At 34.3% G+C, this 17,762-nt stretch overlaps 1 long non-coding RNA gene across 7 annotated transcripts; it reads left to right on the top strand.

The window, feature by feature from the left end:
- Positions 1 to 14,342: 14,342 nt before the first annotated feature.
- Positions 14,343 to 17,713, top strand: LOC113333750. 7 transcript variants are annotated; one of them, XR_003352306.1, is made up of 8 exons: positions 14,343 to 14,655; positions 15,117 to 15,208; positions 15,391 to 15,557; positions 15,707 to 15,824; positions 15,903 to 16,000; positions 16,381 to 16,529; positions 17,127 to 17,217; positions 17,439 to 17,713. It is a non-coding gene; the product is annotated as an uncharacterized LOC113333750 (long non-coding RNA). The 7 variants fall into 7 exon arrangements; XR_003352311.1 differs by adding an exon at positions 16,977 to 17,036 and having other exon boundaries at positions 15,707 to 16,000; XR_003352309.1 differs by lacking the exon at positions 15,707 to 15,824.
- The last annotated feature ends 49 nt before the right edge of the window (positions 17,714 to 17,762 follow it).

Here is a 17,762-nt window from a genome sequence, read left to right as displayed (position 1 = left end):
CAGATACAAAGCGTGTACCTTCGCTTTTGAATTTTGGTAGAAACTCACTTTTGCGAATAAGACCTTCAATTCTAGTCACAACTAGTGAAATGATGGCTTGTTACATAGCTTACAATCAATGGAACGGTATCTTATAAAATGATCCGAAAAATATTTTGCCTCATTTTTACGGATACAAAGCATGCACCGTCGCCTTTGAATTTTGGTAGAAACTTACTTTTGGGAAAGAGACCATCAACTCAAGTATGAACTAGAGAAATGATGGCTTGTTACAGAGCTTATAATCAATGGAACAGTATTTTATAAAATGATCTAAAAAATATTTTGCCTCATTTTTGCGGATGCAAAGCGTGTACCGTCGCCTTTGAATTTTGGTAGAAACTCACTTTGGCGAATGAGACCTTCAATTCAAGTTAGAAGTAGAGAAATGATGGCTTGTTCCAAAGAAAACGGGCAATGGAACAATATCTTATAAAATGATCCAATAAATATTTTGCCTCATTTTTGCGGATACAAAGCGTGTACCGTCGCCTTTGAATTTTGGTAGAAACTTACTTTGCGAATGAGACATTCAATCCAAGTTAGAACTAGATAAATTATGATGGATTATTCCAAAGCTTACAGGAAAGGGAACAATATCTTATAAAATGATCCAAAAAATATTTTGCCTCATTTTTGCAGATACAAACCGTATAACGTCGCTTTCGTATTTTGAGAAAAACTCAATTTTGATAATGAGACTATCAATTTAATTCAGAACTATAGAAATGATGGCTTGTTACAAAGTTTACAGTCAATGGAAAAATATCTTACAAAATGATCCAAAAGATATTTTGCCTCATTTTTGCGGATACAAAGCGTGTACCTTCGCTTTTGAATTTTGGTAGAAACTCACTTTTGGGAAAGAGACCTTCAATTCAAGTCACAACTAGAGAAATGATGGCTTGTTACAAAGCTTACAATCAATGGAACAATATTTTATAAAATGATCTGAAAAATATTTTGCCTCATTTTTGCGGATGCAAAGCGTGTACCGTCGCCTTTGAATTTTGGTAGAAACTCACTTTGGCGAATGAGACCTTCAATTCAAGTTAGAACTAGAGAAATGATGGCTTGTTCCAAAGCAAAAGGGCAATGGAACAATATCTTTTAAAATGATCCAATAAATATTTTGCCTCATTTTTGCGGATACAAAGCGTGTACCGTCGCCTTTGAATTTTGGTAGAAACTCAATTTGCGAATGAGACCTTCAATTCAAGTTAGAACTAGATAAATTATGATGGCTTGGTCCAAAGCTTACAGGAAAGGGAACAATATATTATAAAATGATCCAAAAAATATTTTGCCTCATTTTTGCGGATACAAACCGTATAACGCCGCTTTCGTATTTTTAGGAAAACTCAATTTTGATAATGAGACCATCAATTCAATTCAGAACTAGAGAAATGATGGTTTGTTACAAAGCTTACAGTCAATGGAACAATATCTTATAAAATGATCCAAAAAATATTTTGCCTCATTTTTTCGGATTCAAAGCGTGTACCTTCGCTTTTGAATTTTGGTAGAAACTCACTTTTGCGAATAAGACCTTCAATTCAGGTCACAACTAGTGAAATTATGGCTTGTTACATAGCTTACAATTAATGGAACGGTATCTTATAAAATGATCCGAAAAATATTTTGCCTCATTTTTGCAGATACAAAGCATGCACTGTCGCCTTTGAATTTTGATACAAACTCACTTTTGGGAAAGAGTCCATCAATTCAAGTCAGAGCTATAGAAATGATGGCTTGTTACAAAGCTTACAATCAATGGAAAAATATTTTATAAAATGATCTAAAAAATATTTTGCCTCATTTTTGAGGATGCAAAGCGTGTACCGTTGCCTTTGAATTTTGGTAGAAACTCACTTTGGCGAATGAGACCTTCAATTCAAGTTAGAACTAGAGAAATGATGGCTTGTTCCAAAGAAAACGGGCAATGGAACGATATATTATAAAATGATACAATAAATATTTTGCCTCATTTTTGCGGATACAAAGCGTGTACCGTCACCTTTGAATTTTGGTAGAAACTCACTTTGCGAATGGGACCTTCAATTCAAGTTAGAACTAGATAAATTATGATGGCTTATTCCAAAGCTTACAGGAAAGGGAACAATATCTTATAAAATGATCCAAAAAATATTTTGCCTCATTTTTGCGGATACAAACCGTATAACGCCGTTTTCATATTTTGAAAAAAACTCAATTTTGATAATGAGACCATCAATTCAATTCAAAACTAGAGAAATAATGGTTTGTTACAAAGCTTACAGTCAATGGAACAATATCTTATAAAATGATCCAAAAAATATTTTGCCTCATTTTTGCGGATAGAAAGCGTGTACCTTCGCTTTTGAATTTTGGTAGAAACTCACTTTTGCGAATAAGACCTTCAATTCAAGTCACAACTAGTGAAATGATGGCTAGTTACATAGATTACAATCGATAGAACGGTATCTTATAAAATGATCCAAAAAATATTTTGCCTCATTTTTGCGGATACAAAGCATGCACCGTCGCCTTTGAATTTTGGTAGAAACTCACTTTTGGGAAAGAGACCTTGAATTCAAGTCAGAACTAGAAAAATGATGGCTTGTTACCAAGCTTAAAATCAATGGAACAGTATTTTATAAAATGATCTAAAAATTATTTTGCCTCATTTTTGCGAATGCAAAGCTGTACCGTCACCTTTGAATTTTGGTAGAAACTCACTTTGGCGAATGAGACCTTCAATTCAAGTTAGAACTAGAGAAATGATGGCTTGTACCAAAGAAAACGGGCAGTGGAACAATATCTTACAAAATGATCCAATAAATATTTTGCCTCATTTTTGCGGGTACAAAGCGTATATCGTTTCCTTTGAATTTTGGTAGAAACTCACTTTGCGAATGAGACCTTCAATTCAAGTTAGAACTAGATAAATTATGATGGCTTGTTCCAAAGCTTACAGGAAAGGGAACAATATCTTATAAAATGATCCAAAAAATATTTTGCCTCATTTTTGCGGATACAAACCGTATAACGCCGCTTTCGTATTTTGAGAAAAACTCAATTTTGATAATGAGACCATCAATTCAATTCAGAACTAGAGAAATGATGGTTTGTTACAAAGCTTACAGGAAAGGGAACAATATCTTATAAAATGATCCAAAAAATATTTTGCCTCATTTTTGCGGATACAAATAGTGTATTGTCGCCTTTGAATTTTGGTGGAAACTCTTTTTTATGAATGAAACCTACAATTCAAGTTTTGTTATAAAGCTTACAATCAATGGAAGAGTATCTTATAAAATGATCCAAAAAATATTTTGCCTCATTGTTGCGGATATAAAGCGTGTACCGGAGCCTTTGAATTTTGGTCGAGACTCTCTTTTGCGAATGAGACCTTCAATACAAGTCAGAACTAGAGAAATGATGGTTTGGTACAAAACTTACAGTCAATGGAACATTATCTTCTAAAATGATCCAAAAAATATTTTGCCTCATTTTTGCGGATACAAAGCGTGTACCTTCGCCATTGAATTTTGGTAGAAACTCTTTTTTGCGAATGAGACCTTTAATTCAAGTTAGAACTAGTGAAATGATTGCTTGTTACAAAGCTTACAGTCAATGGAACAATATCTTATAAAATGATCCAAAAAATATTTTGCCTCATTTTTGCGGATACAAATCGTGTAACGCGCCTTTGTATTTTGAGAAAAAATCAATTTTGATAATGAAACCATCAATTCAATTCATAACTAGAGAAATGATGGCTTGTTACAGAGATTACACTCAATGGAAAATATCTTATAAAATGATCCAAAAAATATTTTGCCTCATTTTTGCGGATACAAATAGTGTACTGTCGCCTTTGAATTTTGGTAGAAACTCACTTTTGCGAATGAAACCTTCAATTCAAGTTAAAACTAGAGAAATGAAGGCTTGTTACAAAGCTTACAATCAATGGAACAATATCTTATAAAGTGATCCAAAAAATATTTTGCTTCATTTTTACGGATCTAAAGCGTGTACCGTCGCATTTGTATTTTGGTAAAAACTCACTTTTGCGAATGAGACCTTCAATTCAAGTCAAAACTAGAGAAATGATTGCTTGTTACAAAGCTTACAATCAATGGAAGAATATCTTATAAAATGATCCAAAATATATTCCGCCTCATTTTTACGGATACAAAGAGTGTACTGTCGCTTGAGAATTTTGATAGAAACTCACTTTTACGAATGAGACCTTCAATTCAAGTCAAAGCTAGAGAAATGATGATTTGTTACAGAACTTACAATCAATAGGAGAGTATATTATAAAATGATGCAAAAAATATATTGCCTTATTTTTGCGGATACAAAGCGTGTATCGCGCCTTTGCATTTTGGTAGAAACTCAGTTTTGCGAATGAGACCTTCAATTTAATTCAGAACTATATAAATTATGCCTTGTAACAAAGCTTACAGTCAATGGAAAAATATTTTATAAAATGATCCAAAAAATATTTTGTCTCATTTTTGCGAATACAAAGCGTGTACCGTCGCATTTGTGTTTTGGTAGAAACTCACTTTTGTGAATGAGACCTTCATTTCAAGTCAAAACTAGGGAATGATGGTTTATTACAAAGCTTACAATCAATGGAAGAATATCTTATAAAATAATCCTAAAAATATTTTGCTTATTTTTGCGGATACAAAGCGTGTACCGTCGCCTTTGAATTTTGGTAAAAACTCAGTTTTGCGAATGAGACCTTCAATTCAAGTTAGAACTAGTGAAATGATGGCTTGTTCCAAAGATTACAGGAAATGGAACAGTATCTTATAAAATGATCCAAAAAATATTTTGCCTTATTTTTGTGGATACAAACCGTATAACGCCGCTTTCATATTTGGAGAAAAACTAAATTTTGATAATGAGACCATCAATTAAATTCAGAACTAGATAAATGATGGCTTGTTACAAAGCTTACAGTCAATGGAACATTATCTTATAAAATGATCCAAAAAATATTTTGCCTCATTTTTGCGGATACAAAGCGTGTACCTTCGTTTTTATATTTTGGTAGAAACTCACTTTTGCGAATGAGACCTTCAATTCAAGTCAAATCTATAGAAATGATTGCTTGTTACAAAGGTTACAACCAATGGAAAAATATTTTATAATATGATCAAAAAAATATTTTGCCTTATTTTTGCGAAATACTAAGAGTCTACTGTCGCCTTTAAATTTTGGTAGAAACTCACTTTTACGTATGAGACCTTCAATTAAAGTTAAAATTAGAGAGATGATAGCTTGTTACAAAGCTTACAATCAATGGTAGAGTATCTTCTAAAATGATCCAAAAAATATTTTGTCTCATTTTTGCGGATACAAAGCGTGTACCGTCGCCTTTGAATTTAGGTAGAAACTCTTTTTGGCGCATTAGATCTTCAATTCAAGTTAGAACTATAGAAATGATGGCTTGTTACAAAGCTTATAGTCAACGGAACAATATCTTATAAAATGATCCAAAAAAGAAAACACATGTGCCTCATTTTTGTGGATGCGAATCGTGTAACGACGCGAAAAACTCAAATTTGATATTGATACCATCAATTCAATTCAGAACTATAAAAATGATGGCTTGTTACAAAGCTTACAGTCAATGGAACAATATCTTATAAAATGATCCAAAAAATATTTTGCCTCATTTTTGCGGATACAAAGAATGTACCTTCGCTTTTGAATTTTGGTAGAAACTCACTTTTGCGAATAAGACCTTTAATTCAAGTCACAACTAGTGAAATGATGGCTTGTTACAAAGCTTACAATCAATGGAACAATATCTTATAAAATGATCTGAAAAATATTTTGCCTCATTTTTGCGCATACAAAGCCTGTATCGTCGCCTTTGAATTCTGGTAGTAACTTTTTTTTGTGAATGAGACCTTCAATTCAAGTTACAACTAGAAAAATTATGGGTTGTTACAAAGCTTACATACAACAGAATAGTATCTTATAAAGTGATCCAAAAAATATTTTGCCTCAATTTTGCGGATACAAAGCGTGTACCTTCGACTTTGAATTTTGGTAGAAACTCACTTTTTCTAATGAGACCTTCAATTCAAGTTAAAACTAGAGAAATGATGGCTTGTTCCAAAGCAAACAGGCAATGGAACAATATCTTATAAAATGATCCAAAAAATATTTTTCCTCATTTTTATGGATACAAATCGTGTAACATCGCCTTTGTATTTTGAGAAAAACTCAATTTTGATAATGAGACCATCAATTCAATTCAGAACTAGAGAAAAGATGGCTTGTTACAAAACTTATAGCCAGTGGCACAGTATCTTATTAAATAATCTAAAAAATATTTTGCCTCATTTTTGCGGATACAAAGCATGTACCATCACATTTGAATTTTAGTGGAATCTAAATTTTGTGAATGAGAGCTTCAATTCAATTCAGAACTATAGAAATTATGCCTTGTTACATAGCTAACAATCAATGGAACAATATTTTATAAAATGATCCAATAAATATTTTGCCTTATTTTTGCGGATACAAAGTGTGTACCGTCGCATTTGTATTTTGGTAGAGACTCTCTTTTACGAATGAGACCTTCCATTCAAGTCAAAACTAGAGAAATGATTTTTTTTATAAAGCTAACAATCAATGGAATAATATCTTATAAAATGATCCAAAAAATATTTTATCTCATTTTTGCGGTTACAAAGCGTGTACCGTCGCTTTTGAATTTTGGTAGAAGCTCACTTTTGCGAATGAGACCTTCAATTCAATTTAGAACTAGAGAAATTATGGCTTGTTGCAAAGTATACAGGCAATGGAACAATATCTTATAAAATGATCCAAAAAATATTTTGCCTCTGGATACAAATCAGGTAACGCCGCCTTTGTATTTTGAGAAAAACTTAATTTTGATAATGAGACCATCAATTCAATTCAAAACTAGAGAAATGATGGCTTGTTACAAAGCTTATAGTCAATGGAACAATAACTTATAAAATGATCCAAAAAATATTTTGCCTCATTTTTGCGGATACAAATAGTGTACTGTCGCCTTTGAATTTTGGGAGAATCTCACTTTTGCCAATGAAACCTTAAATTCAAGTCAAACTAGAGAAATGATGGCTTGTTACAAAGCTTACAATCAATGGAATATTTTCATATAAAATGATCCAAAAAGTATTATTGCGGATACAAAGCGTGTACCGTCGCTTTTGAATTTTGGTAGAAACTCACTTTTGTGAATGGGACCTTCAATTCAAGTTAGAACTAGAGAAATGATGGCTTGTTACAAAGCATACAATCAATGGAACAATATCTTATAAAATGATCCAAAAAATATTTTGCCTCATTTTTGCGGATACAAAGCATGTACCGTCAATTTTGGTAGAAACTTACTTTTGCGAATGAGACCTTCAATTCAAGTCAGAACTAGAGAAATGATGGCTTGTTACAAAGTTTACAGTCAATGGAACAATATTTTATAAAATGATCCAAAAAATATTTTGTCTCATTTTTGCGAATACAAAGCGTGTACCGTCACATTTGTGTTTTGATAGAAACCCACTTTTGTGAATGAGACCTTCAATTCAAGTCAAAACTAGGGAAATGATGTTTTGTTACAAAACTTACAATCAATGGAAGAATATCTTATAAAATGATCCTAAAAATATTTTGTCTCATTTTTGCGGATACAAAGCGTGTGCTGTCGCCTTTGAATTTTGGTAGAAACTCACTTTTGCGAATGAGACCTTCAATTCAAGTTAGAACTAGAGAAATTATGATGGATTGTTCCAAAGCTTACAGGCAATGGAACAATATCTTATAAAATTATTCAAAAAATATTTTGCCTTATTTTTGTGGATACAAACCGTATAACGCTGCTTTTGTATTTTGAGAAAAACTCAATTTTGATAATGAGACCATCAATTCAATTCAGAAGTAGAGAAATGATGGCTTGTTACAAATCTTACAGTCAATGGAACGGTATCTTATAAAATGATCCAAAAAATATTTTGCCTCATTTTTGCGGATACAAAGCGTGTACCTTCGCCTTTGAATTTTGGTAATAACTCACTTTTACGAATAAGACCTTCAATTCAAGTCACAACTAGTGAAATGATGGCTTGTTACAAAGCTTATAATCAATGGAACATTATCTTATAAAATGATCCGAAAAATATTTTGCCTCATTTTTGCGGATACAAAGCGTGTATCGTCGCCTTTGAATTCTGGTAGTAACTCTTTTTTGCGAATGAGACCTTCAATTCAAGTTAGATCTAGAGAATTTATGGGTTGTTACAAAGCTTACAGACAATGGAATAGTCAAGAATACATGGCACAGTTTGGATAACTTTGTCTATGTAAAGAGTAGTCGGGATCTGGTCTTGGCAAAGATAAATCCATGGCTGTGGTTATCCAGGCCGCACCCTTTCTCCGGTGTGTCTTAGATTTTTGTTATATGAATGAGTGAGCGTGGCACCTCATTCGTTTTCTGTAGCTGCCCAAAATACTCTAACCTCGGCTTCTTCGTCTTCCTTCCTTGCATTTATAAAACCAGGAACACGCAGGTTCCGTTTTTATCAGACATGGAAATGTTCACCACGATTTTGAGGATTGCAGAAGTCAAATTAGTTCTCAGATCCATCAGTGCTTCAAAACTGAAACTAACGGGTCCCAATTGGTTAGTAAGCTGTCTCATATTAGGATATCAATTGGTTCATGATTCATATTTGAATTGGATTTTGATTCTTTGTTTGCATGAGATATTATATTTGATTAAAAAGGGTCCGTTAAATTTTAGCCAAGGTTATGTTTCAGATTTAGTGTTTCCGATCATGCCATGGTGCTACTGAGTTTGACCTAATTGCTAGGGGCATATGCATATTAGCCTGATTGCGTCCTCCCACATCAATGTTCCAACTGAGTTTGACCTAATGTCCCACATCCACGACTCTGCTTTCTTTTTCATTTCCATTCAATTTCCCAATTATTGACTATTGAAACGAAACGCCAAAAATCAGCCTTTCCAAATTTTTAACTTCCATTCATCATCTTTCTTTCAAACCCAAACATTGAGTTTACAAGTTGGAGCAAGTTGAGAGAGTAAACAAAACCAAATAATGAAATTAGTAAGAATAACCATATTCTCACAGTGTAATTAGGGTTTTTGTGACTAGATTTTATTTAGTCAATCTCAAGGTTGGTTTTTTATTTCTAAAACATCCAAGGTCATATCGCTGTGCTCCAAAGAAAGCTAAGAGACTACTAGGGTCGAAGATTAAGAATATCCTGATTTCTATATTTTTCTGAAATTGGATTTTGAATTTTCCGGTTGAAGATTTGAATTCTATATGAATATGATTGTTTTCAACTAAAAGTTTTTTTCCCCACTTTTGGTTATATTTTGCAGGAATTAGATGGGAAACGGCTTCAGGTAGTTCATACCTTCGAGGATGTGTGGAAGAAAAACAATATTAAAAATTGTTGGCTTATGGTTTCAGGAAAGGTTTTATTTCTTCCTACTTTGATGATTCAATGATAAAATTTGAATATTATACCTTAGTCCAATACGTGACATTGTCAAAAAATAAGTGATTATTGATGAATGAGGATCTCTTTGTGAGTTTTTTTTTTAATTGTCGTTTTATTGGATGACTAAAATTCATTTTAGTTTGATATGTTCATCTGTTTATATGTTCATGAGTGTTAGTCTAATTGTTTTCTTGCATTTCTGAAATTCAGTTTGCTTAGTGGTGAAACAAGTAAAACCTTTGAACAAATTAGGTGGGTAAATAGGTAACTTTGTTCGTGTAGATCAGTGTTAGTCTATAAGACTGTTGTATGGGACATACACATCAATATGGGGTAAATTTAAGTTAGGTGTATTATTGGAGATACCATTTTGGTTTCATCTTAATGAACCCAATTTATTCGGGTCATACGTAGAAGATTTTCATGGAAAGAGAGAGTGAGTCTTAGAGTTTCAGATTGATGAAAGAGAAACAAAAAGCTATTTGTAAACCATTACTGATAAACTAACCCAGATTCAATATGGTACACCAAAAGTAATTTCTTGACATATGGAACTTCGTAATGATACCTACTGTCATGTTTACCAGTATCATTATCTGAAATTGACATTTTTATTTGTACAATTAGAGCAACATGGGCTGTCTAGGAAATATGTGTGGGTATACATGACAACAAAAATGTTAGACTGAGCCTTTGACTCTTCAAAAGAAAGACTAATATAGAGGTTGATGTTTAAACTGCGATAACTTATATCTGAAATTTGCTTAGTTTTAATATAACACCATTTCATTTTATGAAATTTGAGCAGAATCCAAGGAGGCATACCAAAATTACTTAGTTAGCTTCGCTGCAAAAATGACAAAAACTACAAGAAGTACTAGCCAGAAAGGTCGTTGTGGGTATATTGTTGGGTAAAAATCCATATCATGGTAACTACAGTTTATAATACATTGAACATGTGGAACCTTTGAATGTCATAGAACCTATGCATCAACAAACTTTTGGTAACTATGCTAATGTGGTCAGTTTCAGAGATACAGATGGTATCCCATCCATATGATGTGCCAAATCTGGTGATGCAGTATTTCAGAAGGAAACTTTTAGCTTAAATAAGTATGCAGTTTATTGCGGCCGAAATACATAATAACGGTACGTGTTCGGCACTGTTATACCTGTGTTGAACACTTTTCAGTTTTGGGTAATTTAAGATTTTGCACAATGGATTACTGAATGTTTACTTGAACTGTGACAAGTTTTCTTATCTCGGTTAACAAAAAAACTAATTGAGTATTTTTTTTTCAAACTTGCAGAACTTTGAAAAGCGCACTAATTGAGTATCTCCTTTATCAGCCCTTATTTGGAAGTGTTGCATGTTGTGGGGTTTGAATTTTTGATAATAGTAATTGTATGTGGGTGGGACTGTGGTAGTATAAGTGATTGAGACACGAGGACTTTGGGTAATTGCTTAGCTTTCATATTAATTCATCCGACTTATTACATGCTTACAACTCTTTTTATTTTCATGTGCTTAATGCATGCTTACATGATTTTACACTCCATGCAAATGCAAAGCAACAAAAGGTAACTACTTGCGTCATAATTTTATAACAAATAAGTACTGGGTAATAAGATTTGAGCATAAAAGTTATTAAGGTCGTGACCAATATCAAGCATTGGAAACGACAATATTGCTTTAACGTTATTTTTATCTATGAACCGATATATAGTAGTATTTTGTTTTTACTAGATGCACCACTTTACTGATTAGCCAATCATGGGCTTGAATCTCTTTATGTAGCGCATAACCCCATCGTACAAAGATCAAGACCATAGAAGGAATGGGGATTGTGAAAAACTTGATATACCTCAAAGGTAAGTAGAATGGGTTCTCATATTATATGGTTGGACATTGATTGAGACATTACTGAAAACTCCACATTTGAAGTAGAAGCACACAGCCTCCTTAATTTGCGTTTGTATCGTTTCATTTCGTGATAATGAATGACAAAAATGCCTCCTTCATTTAATACTTTTTTCAGACGAAAACAGGGAACATCCATTTGTTGAATAGAGATCCGAGCCTACGTATTTTTCTCTGGCGTGGTGAATAATCGGGATGATTATTTCTTTGAAAAAACTTACTGATACAGGGATACTATACAACGATGGTTTTGGTTCTTTAAAGAAAATTTGGGGTTTTAACCAGATACAATTTTCTTTTATTTTTATTATAAAAAATATATTGATTTCTGATTTAGTTTATTGGTTTTTTCGGTTACCAGAGCAACTCTCAGCTAAATCCTTAAAGGTTATACACTTATACTTCTCTTGAATTTGAATTGAGAACAACGTGGAGATGTAATGTTGGAACTCTTCATAGGAGGAAGATGGAAGTCCTACGACAGGTAATTGAACCAAACACTTTGTTTTTTCTAATATCTTCATAGGTTCGTCGGGGGAGCCTTTTTTGGTGACATGAGCAATACTTCAACACTTCAGTAACAGGTGATAAGAGGTCGTTTGTAAAACAAACAGTTTTCACTTTGCAGATATCGATATAAGTAGTTATTTTAGATTGAGAAAAAATGAAGCTAACAAAGAAATGCAGTTTGCAGATATCCAAGCAAAACTGATCTTTGACCACATTTTTGTTCTTGAGTTTACAAAATATAGAAAAGAACCAAACTCCATCAAGCTAAGCTGGAAATGTTGTCTTTCTTCTTTAGATTTATTTGTCGAAGGCTATGCTACATATCCAAAAATAATTGAATTATCTAAGTGTGAAATGGAATCCATTGTGTGGTAACAACAGTTAATTTTAAAATATCGCACAGTATCACACTACACTACACAGTCTACACTCAATTCAATTTAATTCTATATAACTCTTTGGCATGTAGTTGATCTTTTGTCACCATGTTAAATTCTATCCTGGTAATTTGTGACTCACTTTCAAGCTTATTTTTCGGCTGATTCTTTTTGATTTTCATGATTGTTTAAAGTTGTCAGCTTCAATATCTCTTATCTTTTATCATTCCCAAGTATGCAGATATTTTTTGCCTGCAATGATCGATATAATTCTTATTTTCTGTAGTTTCGTGGGTAGTTTAACTGGCTTGAGATATAATTCCTTACTTAAAATAGAATACAAATTTTTGTCTCAAGAAGTAGGAGATAGAGTAGATCGACTTTTGAGTGACATAAGTCCAAGTCTTCACATACCTTTTTGTCGAGAATTTTCACAGGTTCCTTGAATAGTTTTTCTTCTTGTATGATGAATCGCCATGAAGTCCTTGAGCTCAACTACACTTTCTATCCTAGTCCGAGACTTAGTTATAGTAGACTAGAAGTCAAGACTTATAGTTTTGATCACTAACAACTTCGCCAGCCGGATTGACCGACCTAGATCCAATCTTAATCAACGGGAAATGTGCGGATACACTCACCAACGGCCTGGCTATTGTGCTGGCCGATCGGACAGCTCCCAGCACGCGGATAATACTAAAAACCGTTAGCCAAAAGTAGGTCGGCCACACGGCTAATAAACCGTAAATTGAATTAACGGAAGTATGTAATTGCCGCAAATCATCTCGGTCGTCCAACTTCGCTAGCCGAATCAACCGGTCTAGATCTAATTTTAGGGGACCAATGAGATGTCGCCGTGATCACGGCCACCCCTCTTCCATAAGGAACAATCGTCCAAGACGCGACCTGCCTATATGGCTCCTAAACGATCGCCCAAAAGTGGCTAGTCACGCTGCTAATAGAAATTTTAATAAATTCAGCAGCAGCCGTTAAGTGTAGCAAATCATCTCGGCCGTCCAACTTCGCTAGCCAAATTGACCGGCCTAGATCGAATCTTAGGCGACAAATAAAATGTCGCCGTGGTCGCAAGTCGCCACCCTCCTATAAGGACCAACCGACATACCTTTGGCGCACATGAACGGCTCCTAGCAGCTTTTCGAAAATGGCAGGTCATGATCCTTTTAAGACATTAGGCTCCGCGACTAACTTAAACAAACCTTACACAACTATGCTTCACGAGCATCGATTATTTTAAGCTGCTTGCTTAAAAAGCGATATTTTATATGCATCGATTGCAATCGATATTTTATCGATAACGATTTCACCAATGATTTAGTTAATCAACCATGGAATATTACATGTTATTTCCTATGGCAAGTTTCACAACTTGGCTTGTAGCATATGACTATCCGTCGCCTAGCTTGCACGTGATTGGTCAAAGTAGTTAGGTCTTACAGACAAGACCCACTCAAGAACTTGCTACCACTACACCATTTTTAGGGATTAGCAACTCACATTAGCAAGAGCGCTAGTGTCGTTGCTAATTTTTTGTTGCTAATTTTTCGCTACGACAGACTGCTGTTGCAAATAGCAACTGCAGGGTTTTTACGCATGTGATGTACGCGTGTGGTCGGTAACACAATCACTTGTTTCTATCAAAATCCAGGCTAAAACTGGACCAAGGCCCCTGCCCAAATCCAACCAGTTGGATTAGCCTTACTGCTAGACCCAACCCCACCAAACCCCTTTATACAACTAATTAAATTCAAACCTCTACCACGGTGGAGATCGAATTCCTGATTCAACTAATTAAATTCAAACCTCTACCACGGTGGAGATCGAATTCCTGATTTCCTCCTTATTGGAATTGATGGGATACCATTGAGCTATGCTGTTGGACCCTTTCCACCCTTATGAGTAGCAGGTTTATCTTTCTTCTCTATTACTATTATCGATATTATCTCATTTCTCAACCACAAAACAACTTTTCCTCTCTTTCATTCTGGATTTGTAGCTCTGAAGAACTTCGGTTTTTAGGTCATCTGCGAGATTTGGAAGCATCGATCTCATAGAGACTCTTTTACAAGTAGAAGAAAAAGCTGTTCGATTCGCTTAAGAAGTAGAAACTCTCCATTTTAAGAAGTAGAAAAAGACGCTGTTCGATTCGCTTGAGTTTTTGATTTTGGAGTTATGGAGCAGCAGCAGAATAAGAACATGGTTGAAGAAAACATCGGAGAAGAAGAGATTCTTCACGGCCCTTTCCCTGTTGAACAGCTTCAGGTAATTTCCTTCAATTCGCTCTTGAAACCCTAGATTTATTTTTTATACTTTTCCATCCAAGTTTTTTTTTTTAAATTATCGCTAACTATCATTATGTTATTGTGTTTTGGTTTGTTTCTCAATTACAATCCTCGAATTTGGGGATATTGTTGATGTGTTGAACATTGGGTTTGTGCTTCAGTTTCGGGATTTTGGACGTTTTGATGAAAATTTTGTGTTAACAATTTGATATCAGGGTTTTTATTTGATTCTTAATGAAGGGTCTTCTTTGATTTTGGGGATATTTAGGAAAGAATGCATCTTTCTGATTCTTTAGGTTTTGAGTAATTTGAAGATTTTCTTGAAAAAGTAATGTTTTTTCAGGTTACACTAGTTGGGGGTTGTTTTGATTATGTTGTTTTTGAAGGCGTCTGGGGTAGCTTCAGTTAATAACCACGGCTATCATTTTGTCTTACCTGCAGAGCCACTGTTGCTCAACAAAGAGAGCTCCACAAACCCAAGTCTGATAGATCTTGTATACATCTGGAGTTTGAATATCGGGCTCTTCCCTTGTGTAAGTATCTTTACCATAACTTTGCTTGTTCGTCATAGCTCTTGTCCCACTCTTTTATAGTCTTAGTCATGCTATTGCCAGAATGAAGAAAATGAAACACTTTGAACAACAGATCATAGGGCCACAATTTTCCCTTGTATCTCATATAAATGGTGTTTGATTTTTTCTTTTCTTCTTCTCAGATATGAGACTGGAGATCATATTGGTGTTTATGCTGAGAACTTCGATGAAACTGTCGACGAAGCAGGGAAGATGTTGGGTCAACCCCTGGATTTGTTGTTCTCATTTCACACAGATAAAGAAGATGGTTCACCGAAGGGGGGAAGCTCATTACCACCTCCTTTCCCAGGTACCTGACCTTACAATCTGCCCTAGCACGCTATGCTGATCTTTTGAATCCTCCTAGAAAGTTGATGGGTGGTCCGGCTAATATTAATCTTTTGTACTATATTTATCTCTGTAATTTGTAATACCGATCTTTTCTGATGGAAATTTTAGGCTTCTCTGATTGCTCTGTCTGCTCATGCATCTGTACCTAGTGAAGCAGAGAGACTGCGGTTTTTGTCATCACCTCTGAGACAGTCTAAGCCATTCAAGATCTATACTAATCATCTAGGTTTATTGCTTTTTGTTTTATTTGTGGTGTTGATATAATCTGTGAGATTTGACTTAAGGTTCTTTTGTGATTTCTCAGGGGTATGACATCTATATTTGTGCTTTAGGTGGACTTCTGCAAGATAGAAATATAGTGCTTTTCATCTGCAATGTTCCTATAAAAGAAGAAAATGAGGGGTACCCTTCTTTCCTTGGTTACACATCATTCAGCTAATTAGGTTTTGGTACTACTTTTGCTAGAGAGGTAGGTTATTGTGGCATATTTCAATGCAACCTGTGTTTCTCTTTTCCATGGATGAAAACTTTGCTAGTTTTAGTTTTTTATGTCACTTAATATTTAGATTCCTTTTTCAAGAATGTGTTTGAGAGATCTGGATGGCAATTCACTCCAGACAGGCTACATTGTTCTTCTGAATAACATCAAAGCAACGTCTTGCAAGTTAGCAATTTTCTTTAATTAATTTGATATTTATTAGTGGCTGGTTTAGCTGATTCTTTAGTCTTTTGTTAGTCATGTTCAATTCAATTGGTTAATTGCTTTTCCTTTTTGATGCAAGGATGTTATTCTTCTCATACATGATTGAAGACAATGGTCATGGTATCCTCTTTTAAGTTGAGTTCCTTGTACGTATCCACCAGCAGATGCAAACCAAAATATCATGAGCCCCTTGTTGATGATGGTTCCTTCGTCAACCTTGGAATTTTGGTGGGTAAGCTAGACTGCGCTTGTTAGGTTATTTCAGTTTAAAGAAAAAGTCTAGTTACTATTGTTTACCGTTTCAAATTTCAAATTTAGTAATCAGGCCAGGTTATTTCAGTGAAGCGCATCTGAAGTCCTTTTTGTTTCGTTTTGTTTGTACTTCTGGTTTTCTCCGGTAATAATTAGCTCATGTTGTTCCATTCTGGGGAGGTGTTTTATTTGCCTTTATAGTGGGTCTTTATCTTATGAATTTTTGGTTGGTTCTGCACTTGTTGTGAGACTGCTCATGAATTTTCGTAGGTTGTGCACTCAATGTGATACCAGGAGTTTAGAAAATATTGACTTTTGGTAATTTATGATTATATTCTGCTATGTTAGATTGAGACCCCCTCAGCTGGCCAACTTCTTTGTGGGTGTTTTATTTTAGGTGTTAATGGAAATATGTGTTTGTAGGTGCTGTAAAACATTTATTGGGTGCAAGATGTATATCTATTAACAGAGTTAATGCTTCCCGTAAGCATTGTTTCCTTCTGATTATATGATGCATATCTTCTTGAAATATACCTGATATTTGAACGCTTTCCTTGCTCTTTGGAATTACAGCATTGTAGCTTTGGAACATGGTGTGTTATAGATTGATACGAAGTATGAGTTTGGGAAGGGAGCTGATGAAACAATTTATCTGATTGACGAGGTATGTGATAAGATAATTAACTGTTTTCCAGCTTTATCTTTATTGTATGAAACATTAAATTTGTGTGGTTTTTGTATATGATAATGTTTTTGTTGTTTCTCTTCTGTTATATTTGATGGTGCAGGTATAAGCAAATCATTAGCACTGGAATATATACCCTGAATTCTGAAGTATTATTACTTTCTTTATTTGTTATCTCTAACTATATGTATCTGTGACAGGTTCTTCATCATCTTGGTCGTATTTACTAGACGAGAATTCAGCATCCTTGTGTGATCATCCTCTCAAAGCCACAATAATTTGCTGCATTCTGATTACTGATCACTGTAAGAGATTGTAACATTCTGTTTCTATATGCAATCCTTAGAAGCTAAAACAAACATAGTAGCACCAACACAATGTAAGAAACAAGAACATATTTGCATATGCAATCTTTCAGTTGTACAATTTGACACTTGATTTTCTTAAAGCAACCTGTAACATGTCTTTGATGTCATGAGTTCCCTGCTTTTTATTGTATTTGGTTCCCTTTCTTTGTAGAATGT

This window comes from Papaver somniferum, unplaced genomic scaffold, assembly GCF_003573695.1.
Source record: "Papaver somniferum cultivar HN1 unplaced genomic scaffold, ASM357369v1 unplaced-scaffold_133, whole genome shotgun sequence".
Taxonomy (NCBI): Eukaryota; Viridiplantae; Streptophyta; class Magnoliopsida; order Ranunculales; family Papaveraceae; genus Papaver; species Papaver somniferum.
This window is presented reverse-complemented; position numbering and strand designations above follow the sequence as displayed.